Raw genomic sequence first — 22,748 nt, forward strand, 5'->3', positions numbered from 1 at the left:
AATGTACTCATAATTGGTAATTTAGGAAGCACTGTTTGACTACAAAATAATTTCTGCTTAGATGTCAAAACACCTTTAAGCATTTAAGCTGGCATACCACTGAACGTCAGTAAAAGCAACACCTAAATAAAAGCTTTTAGAAATTTACAAGAGAGAGTCAAATATCCATTACTGATTATAAAGCGTATCTGATAGGTACATTTAACCAGCAGACATCTTGCCATATAAAGTTAAGTCTGTTGTCAGGAAATATTTTTTCTGTCTTCTTAGAATTTTACTTAAATCAATTTAAAGAACATCAAGAGTCCAAGGGAAAAAAGAAGAAAGGCAAAAACCCCCACCTTAGAGGCCTACACTTATGTTCACCATTTTCTACCATTTCTGATACTAAAGCATACAGGCAAGACGTACAACATCCATTAGTTCATTGTTTACTGTGCTTGTACAAGACTAACAAAACTTAGGTCCAAAACTGCTATTGCCAGTTAAAGACACTATTTCACGTGAGTGTATATGCAAGTCAACAGAAAAATTACTGAATATAAGCAATTTTAAAATATTCCTGCAGCAGGATATTAAAAACAACAAAAACATATAAAGCTTATAAGAGAAAGTCCTTTTGAATGTCTATCAGCAAAAGACTGCAGTGAGTAAATTCATAGACACTATCGCTGACACCAACAACAAGCTACTAATTGAATACTAAAGAAATTCAGCAAGCCCTGGTTTAGAGGAAGCTTTTGGCAAGCCCTTCAAGTTTGTGTGTCCCTCTTCTGGTGGACTGCAGCAACCTTTTATTTAAGGAAATGTACCTTTGCAGGCAAATCACTGCAGCCAGCACCAAAGAGAGAGCTCAGCTTCTGTGAGACCCTGGGAATACAACACAAGACAAACATTTGCTATTTTTATTTTGCTTGTAAAGAGACTCTGTGATACAATTTAAAGACAAAGTGTAACCACAAAGACTTACTCTATACTTTACTGCTGTACAACACAGTAGATGGTACTGGTTTCTAAGCAATGCAGTGAGGCATCTCATAGTTTGCTCTTCTTACACTTGGAAACTCTGACTAGGAACCAGAATCTCAAAATAAGCCAATAACCATGCAAGTGTAATTTATAGAAGGCCCAACTGGGCTGTATTGCTAATGGACAGTCCCCACCTCCAACAGCTTTGAAGCTCCTTGCGCTCAAAACCTCATGGAAGCAAGTAGGTGTACCAGAAACAAGGTTTCTTTATTCTGATTCCAGCAAGTGTTGCCTTTTAAATCACAATATGAACTTTTCTAAAGGATGTTGTAAGGCATAAGTATTTTGCCACTCCCAACTCCAACCATGCAAAACACTAAATCAAAGCACTGAAACAGGTAGGAGCATGGATTACAAGAATCAGGATTTCAGGCTAACGTATATTTCATCACTTAAGTAAATACTACTCTTTTTTTTTTTTTTTTTTTTTTTTAAAACATGTACTGGAGAGAAGAATCTCTGCAAGCTCAGGCTCACTTTCTACAAAAGCTGAATTTAATTGTAACCAGCAGATCACGCGTAGCTGGGATTTTAGGTCAAGATTTTAAAATTAAAAACAAATGTACACTGCAAGGCTGTGCCAGAAAGACAGCAGTAAACAATTTTAATTTGGAGGACATCAGAGAGAACAGTCCTTTCATATCACTTAAAATAACCCTAAAAATGTATACTCACATGCAACAGGCTTTTTTTACAAGATAATTTGGACAATGCCATTTTATATTACCATTTCTTTTATGGAAACCATTACTTGCTTCAGAAGTATCACCAAAAGGAAAAAAAATTATTTCCCCTTGAATCTTGTCTAAATGAACTCAAACAGCAAGGATTAGCCTGACACTGACCTACACCTCTGAAGCTGTAGAGCTGCATTCAAAAATGAGTTCACACACGTCTATTTTCAAGTACAGAAGATATTAATACACAATACTTCATAAGATATGAACAACAAGGTTCTTATTTTACAACACGGATCACAGTTTGCCTGCTCAAGCAGCACAGTGCCAACAAAGTTTGCAGAAAGGTTTCCCAATAGATAAAAAAAATGCACATCATATTATAAAAGCAACACTTGACAGTAAGATTGGTCAAAGGCAAGGACCTAAAATACAAGTTCTAGATTCTTACTTTCCATCTGATCTTGATGTCACTTAACTCATGTCTTCAAATCAGCTCCTTTCTGACCTGTCTTGAAAGTCAAGGCACATACTCTTATAAAAGCCTTTAATGAGGGCTGACTCGCTTATACTGGGAAAAAGACTTCAGAAAACTAAAGCTAATGGAAATGGATTTAGTGGTACTGCACATGTAAATCAAACCCCTTCCTAGAGCAGTGATCATTAAGGAGGGGGGAAGAAAAATGCTGTAATGCATCTAGCTTAGTGCACAACAACTGAGAAACTGGGAATACAGAAATCCATATCAGATTCCAAGATCTCAGTCTCCGGCATTTCAAAATGACACCAGTAAGCCCCTGAGCTGCAAATTCTTAGGCTGGAAGAATATTCTATATCTTTGCCCAGTTCTTGCACTCTTCTGTAAGCACTCCTCAGATCTGACTCCATACAGCTATTCCTATTGTCCCATCAAGAGATCAAAAAAGTCTGTAAACAGACTGGAACACTCACTTTAAAAGATATTTCCATTCCCTTCACACCAACTCTCCTTTTTTAAATTAAGATGTAAGGACTTATTCCAGGCAAAGTTTGAGTCTAGCAGGAGCCTTGAATTTTTTACATACATTCTACAGTCCAGTTAGATTATTCCCCCCGCCTTTTAATTTGAAGATGCTTCTTGACATCACATTAACCTATCCCATCATAAGAGAACTTGCTCCTTTCCAAATCTTTTCTTAAACAGCTAATAGCATTGTCTATTCCTTCCATTCTTAGGGTCGCATCAAAGCTGGTCCAAAGAACATTTGGCTGACTCCTGGCCTCAATGACTTTTCACCTCCAAACCTTACTTTTATTTATTACACACACTATAAATAAATACATACATATATAAAAATACATCTGTATACAGTTCTTAAAGAAATGCTGTATGTTATAAACTCCAGCAACTCTTCTAATCCTCTTAGCAAGATGAGCTACAAAGAATACATTGCCTTTGTGCACCATTCTTTCCTATAAGGTTTCTTTGAAAAGCTCTTTCAAAACAGTGCAGCCAGATTCTTTACATAGATGAGCTGGTGATGATAGAAGGGCATTCTTCTTCATGACCTCCAAAATCTTATGTTTTGTGCACTGCCTAGAACTAACAGTCATTATGTCGAAGGAGTCCATATAACATTACTTCATTTACAAGTCTTGGTACTCCACAGAATTCATATGGAGCATATAACACTTCTAGCAGAAGCTTTTACCATATTTACAGATTATCTTCCTACTCTACAGATCCTAGGTACTCTTAAGGCGTTCTAAATACGAGTCAGTTGTTGTACACAATGAAGAGCTGAAGCTGGATTTCACTTGCACAAAGGAAATTCAGGAATTTGGGTCAATGAGATTAGTCCTATTTCAACCTAAGTAATCAAACCTGACATCTTTGTAGAGTAAATAAAACAACAGTTCACCCAGAACCAAGCCAAATGACAGATCGTAAGTATCACAGATGTGTTGATTCAGCTATGTGTGTTACTGGCACTACAAAACAAAAGGTCTTCCTTGAAGTTCAGCTTCTGTAAAAAGTGCCGTTTCTGCACACTTTTTAAATATTTAATGGTATTTGTGACATTTTATATAGCACTTGAAACCATACAGACTGATACACTTAACATACTCTAAAAAACTGCACTTGTTAACTATCTCAAAGCGTAGACATGCATTACCAACACATTTGTATATACAGCCATAAAAAGAACTCTCAGCTTCAGAGGCGTAATAGAAAGTGTTAGAAATGCATTACACTGTCTAAAAAGCCTCCCCTTCTTCCAGAAAATATTAGACAATCTTTCATGCATCCTAGTCATTTATTGTTAACTAGTAAGCCACTATTTTAATGAAAGACATTTCCCAGGTTATAATGGGAGTTCATTTTCAATTTCTGTCATGTCCACCTCCAGCAGATCAAAACCCAACAGTCCCAATGCTTCAAACTAAAATTATCCCATTACTTACATGAAAAAATTTTGTCTACACAGTTTTATAAAATATTTCTAAATTTAGCATTATCACAGGTTAACAAAGATTTTGATATAATCACAAAAGCACATACAGCTTATACAATAAACCAATGGAGATACACTACTGACAGATTAAGCAGGATTTTTGCTCCAATGAATCACTTTAAAAAAAAAAAAAGGAAAATTGCAAGAAGCAGTTTGATTATTCAAAGGTCTTCTCATACCAGAAAAACAAAAGCATTATTATGGTTATCAAAGGCACATCCTGGAAAATAGTTTGTTCTAGGTAAAACTGCAGACTCTTTCCACCTCCTGTTATTCAGGTTATATTCCATTTATATCTGTGCATGTTTATATACATATACCCATTATATATGTAGCATAAAATGTGGGCATGTATGAATAAAATCTGTTCTTTGGAAAGAACCACCATTAACAAAAAGTAGCATAATACTACAGTTTTGATTAACAATGCTAGTCTTGCATTTATGGCTATTTTGTTTTTCTTGGAAGAACTGTAACAGATGGTGGTTAGATTACTCCAGCTATAACAGAGTGACAAATTTTTCTAACTATACAAACAAGTACATCCATTTTTATTTGCATCTAAGCAAGAATAACTATTAAGGGATCAGAAAAGTAGTTGCTCTTCTTCCAAAGACCTCTTGTGTGGATTCTCTCCACAATAAAAAAGTAGCAAAAGCATTAACTTCCATTTTCAATAATCTTCAATTGACCTATTTCAAAAAAGGAAGTCAAATTGTTCACAAGACATAATAAGACTTGTCTACCTTTTAAGTCCAGATAAGACATTTATAATTGTAATAACAGTTAGTAAAAATTTTTCTTGTTTTTTTGAAATGGGCAACAGGAAAGTAACAACAAAATCATTCTGCTTTACTTCCATTGCTCCAGTCCCACTTCCCCTCCTGTGCAGTCTACCAGAGAACCAGCAGCTGGCATGGCACAATCACAAATAACAAGTGCAAGGACTGCAATAGTTATAATTTAACTGAATGTGAAAAATAAGCCTTAAGTCAGAAAGGATAGAGAGAGTAATAGAAAGTATGAAGACTAAAGTATACACAACTGATCTCAAAAGAGTTCTTGCGATGTACTGTATAACTTGAAATCTTAAAGCTTGAATTTTTTTGTCATTTGGAATGCTATATAGTTCTTCATCATTTTTCATTCCACTGTTGGAGATGCAACTGTTCATTAGAAATCACAAAGAATCTATTCTTCAAGACTCACCATCCTTTTTGGTATTTTGGCTGTTCTACAGAATATTATCCTCAATCCTTTTCATTCTAGTATGAGCTCCCTCTTCTTTTTCTAGGTGATGTTGCTGAAATACACAACAAAACCATCAGACCTTAGGGCACCAGGGTTAAACAGTGAATAGTGATATAGTTTATCTTCTTAGCACAGAATTATTAGGAATGCATCAGGTTTGTATTTGGTTTTTATGCGCACTCATGCCTGAGTATCAGGCCAAGTTCATATTTAATCTTTACCTGTGAGGTGCTCAAAAACCTAAAAGCCCAACAATAAGAAACTAAAAAAAAGGAAAGGAAGACTGGACAACACCAATACTACAACAGGTAAAGACTGTATGGGAGACAGCTTTCTTACAACTTTTGTTTCCATAAGAAGGCAAGAATGACATTTCACAACTGCCAACCGATGTGTCAGGTGCGTTTCTTCCACATACCTTCTCAATTAACACAGACCAGCAGGTGCATTTAGAGCAAAATCCTACCAGACCACTAGACCATGCACTTACCATCATCTCCTTAGAGCTACCAAAATGACAGGGAATGAGTAACACGTGGCAGTCAAATTACTTAGTATGTTGACTAGAAAGGTAGAAATGGCATAGGCATAGAAGCAAGCACTCATCTAATTAATTTGTTCCTTGTTATCCAAAATGGAAGAGAACACCCCAGGAAGGAAGGCAATTGTATAAAGTTGCCAAATGAAGAGTTTCAAGCAAAAAGACTTCCATTTGCTACATTTCATAGCAAAGACGCTGCTGCAAATCCTTTCTGCTTGGCTTTCTCTCAATAAACAAAGCCCATCAATGAAGTGCCCCATTCCTTGGAGTACGAGCTCCGACTCTGGAAGAAGAAACCTAGCTCCCAGTTCAATAGCCCAGCAGTGAGCTTCCTACTACCAAGTAATTATTAAGTAGCATGATATCATTGCAGCCCACTAGATCAGAGGTTAGTACATCTTTAGTAATTAACAGATTTGTCACTAATCCCTTGCCACCTGCCAACCCAATTTTGCTGGAGAGCTGAATCCCACAGTGCAAGTACACAGGTAGCATCAGCAGCTCTGTGGCACCCTTCTCTTCCACCAAAACATTCTTCTACCCCTGGCAGTCCTCTCATTCCTCTAGGACCACTAAGTGACAGCACTGGCCGGGTCTGCTAAGCAGAGGAGCTGCCAGCCAGCAGGGAGGAGGAGAAACAATTGCTCTCCACAGCGGCAGTAGTGATGCCATGCAGCTGTGGAGAAACAGTTTGGCAGCAGAGGCACAGCAGGAATAGTGCCAATATGACAGACAGTTTCCAGACTTAATCACTTTGATATCACCTAGTACTGTGTACATTTGAAAATACAGTATTCCATCTTATCAGCACTGTTTGCATCATTATTAGAAAGGTTATCTGCACCTCAGAGCAAAAGATGTGAGACTCAGCAAATTCACGCATTCCTCTGATAATGCATCTATTTGCCTCTTCAGACACTCAGATCAGTGGGTTTCTGAGTTATAAGCATCTTCACAACAGCTGTAATATTTACACAGGGACGGAAATAAGGGGGGGAGGCAGGAGGAAAATTACTCAGTGAGGCTTTGAGTTCAGAGGGAAAAAAGAATTTCACTGTGAGTTCTTCCCGTAACAGCTTCCCACAAACACAATAATTTCCTCTAAGTGGCTAGAGAACAGTTAGTCTATCTAACTCTGTTCTCCTAGTTCAGACATGAAAAAGTACATTTAAAATATTCCTCTTTCCCTTCCAAATTTACCTCCCACCTCCACTGCACAGTCACACATCAAGTATTTATCTAGCATAATCCCAGTAGTCTGCCATGCTGTAAGAGTACCCACACAAGCTTATTAATGGTGCGATTGGAATAAATTTGGGCCAGACCATGCATCATCTTATTATTTGTTTGGGTTCTCCTAAACCCAGGATCACAATTCCACTGTATATAATCCCACTAGTATTCTTCAAGGTAGTTTTTTACCTCCAGCTCTTTAGAGGGAAGAGAACTACTAATCTCATTGCAAGACTCACATGCCCCTGCTGCAATGGGTAGTTTGCCTTCTCAGAAAACCTCTTCTGGTTAGTGTTCTGTTGAGTATATTCACCTATTTACAGTCCTAATGCAAGTCTCCAGCTACACGTGAAAGGTAAGTACGCTCTCCTAGACACCAAACAATAAAGACTGCACAGGATTGACTGTTCTGTGCTCCTACAGGTGGTATGCCCACTTTGACACCAGAAAGCATATTTCTCCACGCAACATGTACAAAAGCCTATATACATAAATCCCACTCCACTCACTTAAAACTGCACAGTGCTTTGGAAAGTAGCATGAACTGCACATGCTACTTGGCATGATAGTGGAGTCTAATTAACTGACAGAAAAATTAGTGGAAAGCTTGAATGTTTAAGCCTGACTGATTACAAGCAATTAACAGCTGCAGATGCTCAGCAAGTGTGCAAGTCAGGTCACTGTTTTGCCTGAACATAGCTTGAAGTGCCTCAGTTTGATTAGTCAAGTTTACAGATCAGATCAGTTTTGAATTAGCTAATTATAAGTCTTTCATCTGTCAATAGGACCTGTAGGCTCATAGTCCAGGTTTCTTTGTGCTGAATTTCTCTCTGCATTATCATCAGGACTTAAAGTAGAAAAAATGCTAATCCTTCCAGGAATACAGGTAAGTAGAGCACATAACAAAAAGGAAGATGACTAGCTCTTACACAAGCCTATGTATCCAAGGTGTATAGTTTTATTAGCATAAGGAAATACCAGAAACTGACTTCAGTACATAGCCTTGGTCAAAACAGTGCAATTGCTAGATTTTTGTAAAAGGTTTAGGAGCACATATAACAAAAGAACAATGTTCAGTAACAACCCATGCCATCTCTGCAATAAGATCATACCACAATGCTCTGAGATAAGAGATGCTCCCACTTGAGGAAATAACTGTCTTGCAATTGTAATACATTGAACTTAGTCTCTTCAGAGTTCCAGCTCAGTCTGGGAGAAAGAAACAATTATGTGACATGTTGTAATAGAATTACTGTTAAGCAACATCAAGGTAATTATTTACTCTTTTTAGTAAGGTTGTCACAAGATTAGAGACTAATAATTTAAGCCTCTACTGCTTGGTTGTAGGAACTAGCTCTCAAGGTTAACTACACTCTGGTCTGAACGCCAACCTCGGCACTTAGATGCATGCAAGCAACTTCTGCTGAAATTAAGGGGAACTAGATAGACTTTGAGGTGAAATTTGTAAGGATGTAGCATTTAAACCAAAACTTTTTACTTTGCAGAAGAGTTTTAACAAGTTTTACAAATACACCAATAGAGAGATTGTCCCTCACTCATGTCAGAATGTTAAGAAGTATGGTTAAGTCTTGTAAAATAATGTAAAAGAGCTAATAAAACACGAGATGAAGGACCGCTTCAAAGAGACTTTAACATGGAATAAGATTTACATGCAGACATCAAAAGGTAACCACAGATCAAATCTAGTTTCTACTGCTATACGTTCAACAGGGTATAATCCCAAAAATCATAGTTCATGAGACATTTAAACTCAAAATAATTTTTTTCCCACCTCAACAGACTACAATTTATTTAATAGGAAAATATGCAAATAATTATAAAAATGACTGTTTCCAGAATGATGATTAATGTCTATCACTACAGTAGCTGAAGTTAAAAATAGAAAAGAGAAACAAAGCTTCTGACCAAACCACTTTTTTTTTTTTTCTTGTCTTACAAGCCATATTTCACCAGACAAGACCGAGGTATTCACAACATTATCTACTTCTGCCTCTCTTCTTCCTTTTTCTTACTAAGCAGTTGTTACATGAAAAATGAAAACAAGTAACACATGCTTTTACACTTACTGAATCTGTTTCAGGATCTGAGATGCTGCCCTGAAGTGCTGCATAAATAAAGATAAAAAGATCTCAGCGACTGATTTCAGCAAAGTAAAGCTCTCCTGGCAAGCAGGAAGCTTGTCTGGAACTGAACATGAAAGTGGAAACTGACATGTTAAGTAAGATTTCCCTCCTCCAAGGGTTCTTGGGGTTTATTTTGCATATCTTTAAAAACTCAATGCTAATACAAGATGAAGCTGGAGTTATTTAAAGTCATCTCAATTTAAAAACAGTTAGAATTAAGTCTTGCTTTTGTTTAAGGATTAATTATTAAATTGCACAGCACAGGTTCATGGTTCATCTAAATAGGAAGACTGCCAGCTAAACTAGACCTGACCTTATTTCCACCTGTTAAAGCAGAATAACACCAAAAGATGCAGTTCAGCTGGCAGTTCCAGGTTGGCTAACCTGAACAATGAAAAAGTACATTTACACTCAGTAGCAATGGAGTTCAGGTCACTGAAGCCCAGTCTAAATTCACATTCTTGCCCTAATAGAGAGAAAACCCATACATGCAGACTACATTTCCATCACCCAGTATGGGGAGAGGAGGAGGTGGTTGAGCATATAAGTACTAAACCTAGTAATCCTCAATCTTCCTACTTCCTTCTACTATTCTCTCTCCCCTTGTTGATTTGGATATGCTTCAAACTCCTGAGAAATCTTTTGCTTTTAGTCATGTCTCTGTTATGCATAAATCACCTTTCATGATGAGCCTTGCAGCACACTTCCCATCATCTCTCTCCCTCTAGTCAACACTTAGACAAAGATCTCCAAGGCAGCAGCAATTCCAGACATGCATACTGGTGCCATTGGACTCTTCCAGCCTTTTCTTTCCAAGTACTGCCAGAAGCAAGAATGGGGAATATCATTCCAAACTCTAAACTGCATATTGTTTTTCTACAGCAAGTTGGGACTAATCACTTAACTGGAACTTGGTAGCCACTGTTATGTCAGGGTGCTAGAAATTTACAAATAAGACAGGAGATGAACTGTAACATAAAATACTAATAGACAATACTAAGAACTGGGTCCTTTAGTAAATTTCTGATCTACATATTGCACCTCCTCCTCTGCTCTATGTGTGAGCAGCCACTGTCTAGGAGCACAAGTCAGTCAACGTGGGTTTTCTTTTTTTTTTAAACTTACTAAAACTATACTGAAACTGATAGTGCCTGAATTCTAGCACTGTTGCAGTATTGCTTCATCTATGCAAAAAGCATACTGCCGTATTGCTGCACAGCACAGTTAAAAATAATTGGCAAGATAATTAGCTGATCCACCTCCAGTCTTTCTGTCATGCCATCGATTTTGACAAAGAAAGGAGAAAAACAAAAAAAACCATCTCAGCCTGAAGACTCAGGCCACAAACTGTTACCACTCTCATAGGTATGCTGAAAACAGTAAAAAGACAGCAATACAGTTATTGGATAGGGGGGAGGGAGGAAGAGAAGGTAAACAAACAAAAGAAAGGTGAACACACTAAAGAAAGGATGGCTACACCCTGACATCATGAGTCTCAACCCACATGACAAAAGGCAGCTGCTACAGTCTGTGAAACAGTTATCTCCTTTACAGGGCAAAAATTATGCTCTATCTATACAGAAACCCATAACTGAATTCAAACTTTGAGAACTGAAATAATTTGATGAACGTTCAACTCTGCGAAAGTGTCCAGAGCCTTGGAAAGGCATCCTTACTGATCACATGTAAGTAGTACTGAATGTTGCCAACTACTAAATTTGAGCCTTGCTTCTTTTAAGGCTCCAGCTACTATGCTGACAGATTTCAGTTTCTGGGTTTTTAAAACAGCATGTTATTCTTCCAATTAGAGGAAAGGCTTAAGACATACGGTACACGTACGCAAAGAAAGTGAATTATAAACGCTTGCTTAAAAGACATACAACTCCCTCTTCTTGGGGACCTCATTCATGACCTTTGCATATTTGTGTGGTGTTCCTGCCAAAAAGAACACAATTCTAAAATTTCAGGGTTTTGGTGCTCACAAAGACATTAAATATTACTCAGCATGGCCACCAGATTTTAAAAAAAAATTTAGGCTGATACTTTGCCCGGTTGTTGCTCCCATATAAGCTTTGATGGAAATTCCATTTTCATTTTTTGAAGAAACCATCCAGAATGAAAGATTTCCTGTTTGATGAGCCATTACAAGTAAGTTTAATAATAAAGGCATAAATCCGAGTTTCTCCTAGTACTCTCATTTATGGCAAAGCTGAAGGGATAATGAAATAAAAGCCTTGGCTAAACATGTTTGGTAACTTTCCTGTTTGGGGGTTGTAATGCACTGAAACAATCAAGAATATCAATGAGGTGTTTTACAGTGATACATGCAAGTCATTTGTGCATGCATTCATCAAGAAGAGATGATATTGTACACATAACCAAAGTTTAGTTGCAATGTCTACTAAATCAAGCAACAACAATCATAACCTGTTTACATAGGCCATTCTAAAGTTTTTGTAAAGTGATCTCAAAATCTGTGTGCAAATATTAAGTTTTCTAAATGTTCCATGAAAGAGTGAAAGCCACTTCCATGCTGTAAAAGTCTCCTTAGGCACCTAAATCCATTTGGAATTACCAGTCATCCTTAAGTGCTCACACAATACAATTTACAGGTTCACCACCTACATACTGTAGAGAACAGAACCCAAAACTCCTGTCTTCCTGCCCTAACATATCCAAGGAAATGGTCTACAATGACAAAAACAAATCTCATGTTTTTATAAGTTACAGGAGAGTGGTTGCATTTAACTACAGAAAAAGTGTTTACCTTTTAAAAATGTAAGAATACAAAGCTAGCTTGAACAGGGAAGTTCCCTCTGACAAATTAACACTAGAAGAGCGGAGGAAGGAATTAAAGACACATGCATTCCCTGGAAGACAGAACAGATCTAATGATTCAAATGTACCTACTATTCCATTAAGACAGAAGCGGTCCTGATTATACATGATTAATGATGCACAGTTTGTCAGTCAATGTTATAACTTAGCGTAAATAAAATAAAAATCCAGAAAGCTTTAACCATAAGCAGTTAAACAGTAAGAATTTTCAAACATAAACAGGATGAAAACGGGAGTTCCCTAACCTTCTTGGACTTTTACCTGTGGCCTTTCCAGAAAGATAAAATTGTAATGAAGCAAAGGTCTCCTTTCCCTACCTCTGGGCACCCACAGATATTAAGATTAATCCAGCAACAAAATTCAGCAAGCAGCTATTCCTAAACTTAGACAAAGATTTGCTTATTTCACATCTTCTATCTAGCTCAGCTCTTTACAACCGTTTTAGGAGATCCAGAACGTCCACTTACCATGAAGCTAAGATTCGCCAGAACTACTTTAGAGAGAGCCCTAGCTGCAGATTAGGTGTCCCTGAATTGGTCTGGTTAAACCAGCCTCTGACTGGGGCAGGAAGATACAACAGGACTTCTTACAACAGGCATGCAAGCTATTCTCTCCTAAAACCAAAGTTAGCAGGAGCTGAAGACCTAAGTATTGCCAAGGTCTGATTTCTGAATAATTGTAATTCCTTCTCTGCACTGTATATCAACTTTAAATACCTTTCTGCCAAAGATAGTCACATATGAGTAACCACTGCAATACCACCACTTTGGAAGTGATAAGAACTTGGTCATTAGTGGAAATGAGCTGGCATGCAAGCAAAATAAATAGATTTCCATTATGCTGGTATGCTGGGATAGGGGGAGAACAACATTTTGGTTTGTTTCCATAGGAAGTCATGTCTCTGCATTCTCCTCTATTGACCTGTTTAAAATTCATCCCTTACCTCGGGGAAAAAAAGTTTTCAGATTCCTGCATGTGTTAAATGAAATGCAAACTCTTCAACCCTCTTTCTTTTTAACAAAGAAATAAGAAATTCAGCATAGTTTATGGAGAAGAGGCAAGATTGAAAAAAAAACCTTCAAACAGGTCTTGGAGAAATACTGTGGAGACAGTACACCGCTCTTAAAAAGCACGGTGTACGGAGCATTGTTATATGCTCTAGTCTAGTCATCTATCTTAAGCAAGCAATCTGATGATACTATATGCTTGTAATATATAGCATCATAAACAATTCCTTAAAGTTTCCAGCGATACACAGTGTAGTTACACTGATCAAAACTTAGTGCCTTCAATTCTTTCCTCAACACATCGCAAAAGGCGTAACTTGTCTAGACATTCTAGCATCAGATGAGTAGAAGAGGTGTTGATTAACGAGCAAGTTAGCAATGGTCCATAATTATTAGAGGAATGGACAGTGACATATGTACATGTGACAACAGTATAAAAAAATGCACATTCCATTTAGTATTGTATTTACAGAAATGTATTGCATCTCTCATATTAGCTTTGAGGCTGCCTTAAGTACCTCTTTTTTCCAGACTCCCAGCTCCCTTCCAGACACTGTTTGTTCCACTACAGTACAGGTTCAAAAGCAACTGTGAAGCAATGTTATCAGGAAATGCCTTCATGGAATATGTTTACGTTAAAAAAAGGCCAGCAGCTTAGCTACACAAGAGAGGAATAGCCATCTAGGACGTTATTTTCTCTCCTCCCTCAGAAATCCCCATCAGAAGACAAAATGCATTGTGGAAGAATCATTGTATCAACCAATACTTTCAGATCTAAACAAAACCAATTTACTCTGGAAGTCCCCTGGTAACTGTAATGAGTCCTCACCGTTGTTTACAGGGCTATCCATCAATTCTGCTGAGAGTCTGAGCTCGTATGAACTTTCCGGCAAGGTCCAACAGAAGTAGCAAGCCAAGATCCTGATCCTACAGTAATACAAACTAACAGTTTTACAAATAATAGGGTTATTTACATCTGCAAGTACTTTTAAGATCAGGGCTTAAGCCAGCAACAATTAATTGACACAATACTTGCAGGGCTGCACATTCCAAACAACTTACGAAACTGCCGGATAATCTGACGAAAGCCTAAGTTACCCATTGTCTAACATCTCATGCCAAACAGACTGGAAGATATACCAACACTAAGTCAATGTCTTCAAGTTAAAACACATACCCCTCTATTACTGCAATCTTACCATATCATAACACGTAACAATAAATGTACTAACAATGTAAGAGCTACAGGGCGAAGAGCAAGGAATGTAACCACCAGGGTTTGAGTGTCAAAAGCACTTTTCCTACAGTTAAAATGACAAATATGTATGTGCCCTTTGGTCATGCATATTTGTGTTTTAACGCTGTAAAGAGTAAGTTAACAATTCTTAATGTATTTCCATTTCTACTTAGTATTCATTACCAAAGTGGCTGCCATGTTTGGTTTTCTATCAAAGGAGACTGCTCCATCTCCACTTAAGTAAGACACTGCAGGAGGAGACTTTTCACACTCCCTGGTTTGTTTGGGAGTTTTTTTGGTAGGCTAAGTTTTCTAACAACAAAATTATATTGGAAGTCTGGTCTTAAAAGTACAGGGGGTTTGCCTGCCTGTGGGAGCTTACAGATGCACGGTCAACTGATCAGATTGGCCTCAAACACAGGAATTCTCACTCAGACAGCCCTGCCTGGGGTGCCTGCAGGAATTTATCTTGGTGTATTCATTTTTACTGGCTTGAAAACTTTAAACCTTTTCCAGAACTGGTGTCTCTGTATCTCCCTCCTTTATAATTTCAAAAAAACCTCTTTATTTTCTGGATGTTTTAGCATGGAGTTTGTCATGCTTTGTGGAGAAGTTTATGGAGAGCTGGGAAATATTAAAACAAAAAAACTGCAAACAGGAAACAGCACTTAACCCACCACTAAGCTGACCCAGTACTGACTCCTCAGTAATGGAATATTGGCAAGGGGTGTATTTTAATCAGCTCTCTTGCAACAGCAAGATGGCTCCAAAATACAGTAACAAGAAGGGAAAGAAACATGTTATGCCTAAAAGACAGACAGCAAGTTAATTCTACTTTTGTCTGTAGCTTGAAAGAAGTATGTGAATGAAATAAACTGCAGAGGCTCCAGCTCTACATTTCCTGTACAAATACAACTAAAAATAAACAGAAGAGGTGTATAATTATACAGATCTGAATTTGTTTCATAACCCCCAAGACACTAAGAGCAGAGTGAAAGTGGAAATTGGCTTTTCACAGCAGGAAACGCACCAGTTTACTGCAACTAATTTCACACAGGAAAATGAAGTCCTGCCTGCTCACCAGCCAGCCAGAGTGCGTATACCAGCAGGAGAGGCTCTTCGACATCCACTCAGCCAAGACTGCTTCACCTGTAATGCTGAAGTTAGACAAGGTACAAGGCCAGTTCAGTCCCACTACTGACCTTTTGCTAGCATCTTCAAGACCCAAGAAAAGGCGTCTTCGCAAACAGAATGGTAGGAGGGGCAACATTTCTCCACCTTCTCAATTCATTCTGGAAGGCAGTATCCTTAAGTTGCTACCAGTTTGCACTGGTCACTCGTGGGATAAAAGTTGACAAATCAAATAAACACGTCAGGTGTCCCTGCTCTCTACTGATACAAGAAGCACAGGACATAGCTTGCACAGAGCCTCTACCTGTAAATGAATGGGAACTTCAAACCTAGACAGAAATGACAGGGTGACCCAAGTAAGTATGAGGGGGCTTCCAAGATTGAAGGGGCTTGAAGATGATAACACTAAAGAAAATGCTGTTGAAAACGCCTTTGTACTCTGTATTTCATCTCTAATTAGTCCTGCCTCACCCTTTAACATATATTACCACTGGAAACGTGCTAGGAAATTACTCCTGATGCTTATAACTTCACACCAAAGCCATATCTCAGCGTAAGTGGGGAAACAGCACAGCTCTTTGACCTTCTCTTTCCTGAAGGAAAGCACCTACACTTTTTTCCTCCCCCCCCCCCAAGAGCCTTTCCTTCTCACACGGTCAGACTGACGCTGCCGAACTAACTCCGTCCCACCTTCCACCTGCAGGCGACCAAAGCAGCACCGGACTGAAGGCATCAGCACACGGGACGGGGAGACGGGAGGCGCCTTCCCCTCGTTTCCCTCACAGCAGCAGGAACCGCGCCTTCCCCAGCGCCGCGGCGGGGACTCCCTACACGCTCCCAGAGACGCGCAGCTGCCGAGGGACGCAGACCGAGACCAGCGAAGCTTCCAGAACTCTTCGCGAGGGAAACCGGCCGCTCCCGAACGCCTCAACGCCAGCCGGCGGCTCCGGCAGCCGCCCGACCCCGCGCCTTTCCCCCGCCAAGGCCGCACGCCCCGACGCCCGGCATGAGGGCTCTCCCGCGGGGCGGCAGTGGCGGTTCTCCAGCCTCCCGGTGACTCACCCGAGGAGTTTCCCGGCGCCCTCCGGCACCGCGCTGAAGCAGCAAAGCGGCGGGAAGGGAAGGGGGGAGGAAGGGAGACGCGGACACGCGCGACGCCCCTTCCCGCCCGCCCCCCCCCCCCCCCCGCAGCCACCGTTCGCCGCCACGGGCGTCCCGGCGGAGCGCGGGGCCGGGCGGGGGGGAAAGGGGAGCACGGGAGGCGGTGGGGGGCTCGCGCGCGGACCGCTGGAAAGGGCGCGCGTGGAACGGGGTGGCGGTAGCTGGGGGGAGGGGGGGGGGGGGGGGGGAGCGGGAACGCGTCCGCCCGGCGCCGTGAGGGGAGGGCGCCGTGAGGGGAGAGCGCTTACCTCAGGCGCAGCTTGGCTCAGCTCCGCGGGCGGCAGCTACCGCGCCGGCCGCTCATCCCCGCTCCACAGCCCACAGCTCCACAGCGGTCACCGCGGCCAGCGCCCGCCCCTTCCTTCACCTGCCGGGATGCACCCGCCTCCCTGCCTCCCTCCCTCCCGAGCCCGTCGCCGGTGGGAGCTGCCGGCGGGCCGAGCAGCGCCGTCCCTCCCCGGCCTGCCGTAGGGGCGGAGGCCGCCGGGGGAGGGCTGGGCGGGGAGGGGAGGGGGGGTGGGCTGTACAACGCCCATGCCGAAGCACTGGCCGTGTGTGCCTGAGGGGCTGCCTTGACCTGGCAGGGTCCGGTTTAAAAGCGCTACCCACCGCTCGGCTCTGTCGGGGTCGTGTGTGCGCTGGAAACTCTGGGTAGTCTCACGAGCCGTGTTGGCGGCGGGTCTGTCAAGTGCAGGGATAAAAGTCGGGGAGCCCCGGCGGACGTGACTCGGTAGGGTCGGGTTTTACCTGACTGACACCAGGATCTGCCACAGGTCCCTGCCTGGAAGACGCGGGGGCAGGGATAAAGCCGGTCGTAACGCACCTGAACGCGGCGAAGGTCGTTTGCGAGTGTCCTGTGTCCACGGGGAAGTAGGTGGAGGCACCGACTCAGGTCTGGGGGGGGCTGCAGCAGGGTGGCCGGCTCCGGGCTGGGGAAGGCACAGCGGTGGGTTGCAGCCTGGCTGGTGTGGATGCAGGCTGGCTCTCCGTGAAGCAGCTGGAGTGCCTCAATGCCCTGCTGCAGAGTTAGTCTGGGTCCGAAACACCCTAGGGCGCCGCCAGCCATGCTGGCTGGACGCTGGGTTGCCTCTGCACTCAACTCTTGCTTTATCCAGGTTTTCCCCATACGCATGGTAGCTAGACTCCATTAAGCTGAAGCTTACCTGTACCCCCAAGAGATGTTACACGGTTGGAAAGGTATTTTTAAGTGCTCTGAAAGGTGACTTTTAAAATTTGGTAAGATGAAGTTTACTTCATTCACTTCATTCTCACGTGTTAAGTGTTAAAAGATATGCTTTTATTTCATTCAGTATTTCGGATTCTCTTGGGCTTTTGTTTGTTTCTCCACTTGCCTTTTATTACTTCCCAGACTTCTTTTTCTAACTAAAAATAAAGGTGGGGTTTTTTTTTTAAATAAGATGAGCAGAAAATTGAAAAATCAAAATGATGTTTAAAAATATCCAGAAGCAAAATATGAAAAAAATCTATCAAAAAGCTACTTTAAAATGCTCAGCAACTTAGAATGCATTTTTTCGTCTTGTAAAAATTATATACAAAGTAGTATTACTGCTGTGACAGTACTGCTATGAGAGGTACAAAGTGGTCTGTTTTAACTCCATTTACTTTTGTAACAAGAATGTAACTGAAAAAGAGCACTTAATAAAGCAATATTCCCAAAACACTGATCTTTGCATAAATCTGTAGATTTATTTGAATAAAGAGCAGCAGATTCCTTCGGTGTTTAGTCAGCTAATACTTCAGTTTAGTTTTAAAGCCTTTAACCTTTACAATGGTATTAGAGTAGTTTCTGTGGTCAGAAAATAAGGTGGTGTGATATTTCCTGTGAATACCATTCACTAGTATTTTTCTTTGTCACTCACAGAAATTTGCAGTATGAAGTAGTGAAGAGAATCCCTCTTCTGAATACAACAGAGAGTGCTTGGTCTGTGAAATGAAGCCCTATGTTTTTAGTAAAACAGAGACTAGCAAAAGCTGGATAGGAAATGGGGTTTAGTGATGATCTTTGATTGATCTATAACATACAGTGCTGTTAACACCTACTATTGGATTTGAAGGAGCCTTTACATAAAGAAAAAGATAATTTCTGAGTACAAAGGAATAATCGCGCTGGCAGAGCCTAAGGAAAATGAAGTTTCTTAAACTTTCCTACAGTGTGTATCTCAGTTGCAGCCAGCCGCAGCCTTTACCCTGGCCTTAGCTTTCTGTTGCACAAAGACTGCCAGCTGTGTACAGCTGTGGGCAGACTGTGTAACACTAATAAGTCCCATATGAAGACCACAAGCAGGAGAGCTGTTTGTATGTAGCACTTCCACTGATTTCGGTGCGAGTTCTGTGGCAGAACGTCCTGACTTTGTTGGTGGAAATTACAGCATTTATTTTCCTGCCTGATTAAACCCAGAACTTTCAGTCTCCAGAGAAGACAGATTAATGCATTGACAGCGTTAAGCTGAAGCAGGTGTGGGGAGCCTTCGTTTTGTTGGCTGAATGTGCCCTGTGACTTCATTTTATAGGGTACAGCCCATGATTAAAATTAGTGTGTGTGTTATTACTGGATAGCAGAGCATGTTAACGTGTGGTCTGCTAAGTGTGCTGGAAAGGCGTATGTGGTCCTTAGCAAGGAAAATGTTCCCCACCCCCAAACTGAAGGCTAAACTGACAAGCCTTTGTACAAACTGTATTACAGGGTAACAGGCCCTTCTCCATCTCTCTTCTGAGTTGAGTTTTCCTTTTGTACAAGCTAAGCTTTCTGGGTGACCTAAATTGCGTGCAGTGTTCCAGCTGAGAGGACTCAAACACTTGCTTATTCCTCCTGGAAACACTGTGCCCAGTACCTTTTAGGATCACACTTGTGTAACATCAGGAAATCCTAGTTAATCTACGAGCTTGCTCTTTCTCAGTTGTCTCAAACTGCTGAACTCATTACTTGTATCTAAAGCTTTTACCAGCTCGCAACTGTATTATATACACTGTTGAACTTCCATTGTTTTAGTCATTGATGCCACCCAGTTATTTTGAATTGCAATTATCTTCTGTAGCGAAGAAACACCCCAATTTCATTTTATCTGTAACTATAACATTACCTTCATCTAAAAAAATCTATGCTCTTTTCAAAGAGAATGGTCAGACTAGTCTGGCATGGTCTACTTTGGGGAAAAAAAAATCCGTTTTATCCCATTTATCTCTACATCCTTAATTTTCTTCTTTTTTCAAATTTGCATGTAACAAATCAAATTGAAGGGACTATACCTGTGATGCTGCTTTCACCTCCATTCCTCTTAAATACAGAATTTGCATAAGCCTTATTATGTGATTTTTAGCTGGACTAGATTCCCAACCTAACAGTCTTATGAAAATACTTGTTTGTGATTTCATTAGCCAGCTTACCCAGAATTCTGAGAAAGATACTGTCCCTCGCTTCATAGTGGCCCTGCTTCCTCTTTCCTTGTTCTCTCTCTCTCTTTTTTTCTTTTTTTTTTTTTAATGTGCCCACAAACCCTTGACCTTATGTGTTAGAATTGTCTTCACATGTCTAATTTAACTTGACTTTTGGAAAGTCTCATTTCCTGGCCTCAAGACATGGTTTACCTTTGCCAATCAGTCTTTCTTTCTGTTTCTTGCAGAGTCTCTGCTTATACTTATTCCCATTTGTGATGGCTCGCTACACACTTTGAGCTCCAGCTGCTCTGTAAAAGTTTCTTTCCATGTTTTTTATGCAGGCATGTGGCACAGAAGTTGTAAAGAGCCCCATGTAACCTGTCTGCACCAAACTGAGCATCATCCAAAATGCAAACCCGGGGTGGGGGTAAGAGTGGGGTGGAAGGGTTGCTTGTTTTTTTTGTTTTGTTTATTTGTAATTCTATCAATTACCCTGTAAGACATGTGCTAAAACATGCGCAGTCCCAAGGAACAGGTGCATTTGTGCCAAATTTCAAGTACTTGTGTTCTGCTTGAAAAGCATCAGAGAATTGTATAACTACAAAAATACAGAAGTGCCAGGTTAAAAGCTGGTACTGTGATACTAACAGGATTTCTGACTATGGGATTCAGGACTGAGTTACCTATTTGAATATGCAACACACCTAATGCTTTAAATATACTCAGGGATTTCTCAATCTATTGTTCTACTGCAGAATCACAGCCAGTTTTGATTTTGCTTGCTGTTCTTCCTTTTAGTTGTTATCCCAATCTGGGAATGCAGGCTGAAAGCTCATGAGTTTGGCTCCAGAGACACTATCACAAGGGGCCCTAATGGGGGCCTCTCAGTAACAGTACAGTACATGTAAATAATAACATTTGCTCCAAGAGGTACGAGGACTCCAATTGTTCTCCCCAAAAGGCACGCGTTGAAATGACAGTATATTTAGGTGCAAATAGGGTACTTAATCTTTGTTAGTTCAAAGTGCCAGAAAAACATGAAAAATACTTAAATTCCCAAGACAAAGATATCTTTAAAAGAGCAAATGTTTTCATTAGTGATATTCTCTGTTGTGTTTATAGGACTCTTACCAAGCCTTTGGTAAAAATACAACCTCTATTTTGGCTTTTTTGTTGTTGTTGTTTTTTAATGCTGACAAATATTGCAATTAATTTAAGTTACATAACATATTCCAGGGTCCAACTGCATCCCTGCTGAGAAAGAACAATTCATTATGGATGGAGGAAGTATGCCAGAAAAAGCAAGGCTTCATGAAGGCATTTTGCCTATTTCTGTCATGATTTCCGGCTGAAGCTTTAAGGAAATAAACTGACTAATACTTCTCCAACATATTTGGCTGACAGCTAGTACATCGCTCCTTGTCTTCAATATTACAGTCTTCCTGATGTGCAGGACAAGAGGAAAGTGATCTGCCTGCGGTCATTACTGTTGCTGGCAACACGAATTACGCCCTTTCTTTTTCGCTGCGCTGCATTGGCAATCAAATTGCATCGTTCCCTCTACAGAAAACAACAATCCCTTCTGCCTGGTTTTCAGTGTGTTTGTGTTGAAGCAGCTATAATTTGGGTTTGGCATCTACATTACTGAGTTCTGTCATGGGAGACTCAGGGACGTCCATTTGACTAACATGTTTTGCAATTGCATGAAACATCTAGGAAGAACATGAAAAGTATTTGAAAAACAAGGATTCATAAAAATTCCAGGAAAGTAATCTGTTACCTACCTGGTCTTCAGAGGAAATAACCACACTCTGGGTAGCTGGGATTTTCAGCCTACATGGTTATACTTATTGAGGAGAAGGCCATTATTGAGACAAGAAGAATGCATTTTCCTTAACTCGCCTGCTCTTACTAGCAGAAAGTATGAAAGTATGCCCTCATCTGCTAACCTGTGTTCTCATAAGACAGATGAGAAACATCAGTTTCCATAGTATGTTCCAAAAGAATATTTCCTTACAATCCAAAATGCAGTAATCGGTTTCACACTAAGCACCTAATTAAGAATGCTAGTAAGCACCAAATTTATAGCAACAGTGCAACTTGTCTCCAGATAGAGTGCTCTTTTTTTCACTTTTGAAACTGAGTAAACGAAATCTAGCTATAGCTGCAGGGGCAGAGAATCCCAAATAACACACTGCTAAAGCTCTGACATACGATTCGTGATTTGAGTGCACCACACTGTCATCTCCTCCTACTCTTTCCAGCCTCTTACAGCAAACTGCACAGTAACGGAAATCATCAGAACAATTCCAGTCTGCTGCTAGTGAGTAAAATTATTTTCACCTTGTCAAAATGATATATCTTACATGGTTGTGAAGTTTCCAGCAGGAAATTACTATGCAGGTAACTACAGCCTTTTTATGATGGCTTCACACCAAGAAGAGTGAAGGGCAAGACAAAATCCAGCACAGAAACACAACCTTTCAGGGCTGTTCAGCTCCAGACATGCTTATGAAGGCATGAACACCAGAAAACTTGGTGGCTAAGGGTTTCAATATCATGTAGGAGGATTTAGGTTAGAAATCATCATTAGAAGAATGGGAAAGCA

At 40.5% G+C, this 22,748-nt stretch overlaps 1 protein-coding gene across 7 annotated transcripts in view; it reads right to left on the bottom strand.

The window, feature by feature from the left end:
* The window catches only part of SH3BP2 (SH3 domain binding protein 2), a 93,642-nt gene that overhangs the window by 24,493 nt on the left and 46,401 nt on the right, over window positions 1-22,748 (bottom strand). The window contains exons 1-2 of one of the 7 annotated variants that reach the window (XM_049833300.1): window positions 16,993-17,071; window positions 5,411-5,504 (exon numbers count right to left, since the gene is read on the bottom strand). The exons of 3 other annotated variants lie outside the window; for them this stretch is intronic. The gene's annotated coding sequence lies outside the window, so the exon portion shown is untranslated. Of the gene's footprint in view, window positions 1-5,410; window positions 5,533-16,992; window positions 17,081-17,567; window positions 17,636-22,748 lie in introns of those variants that run through there. 3 more of the 7 variants (XM_049833337.1, XM_049833274.1, XM_049833283.1) reach the window with 3 other exon arrangements.

The sequence above is a fragment of the Accipiter gentilis genome, chromosome 3 (genome assembly GCF_929443795.1).
Source record: "Accipiter gentilis chromosome 3, bAccGen1.1, whole genome shotgun sequence".
Classification (NCBI taxonomy): Eukaryota; Metazoa; Chordata; class Aves; order Accipitriformes; family Accipitridae; genus Astur; species Astur gentilis.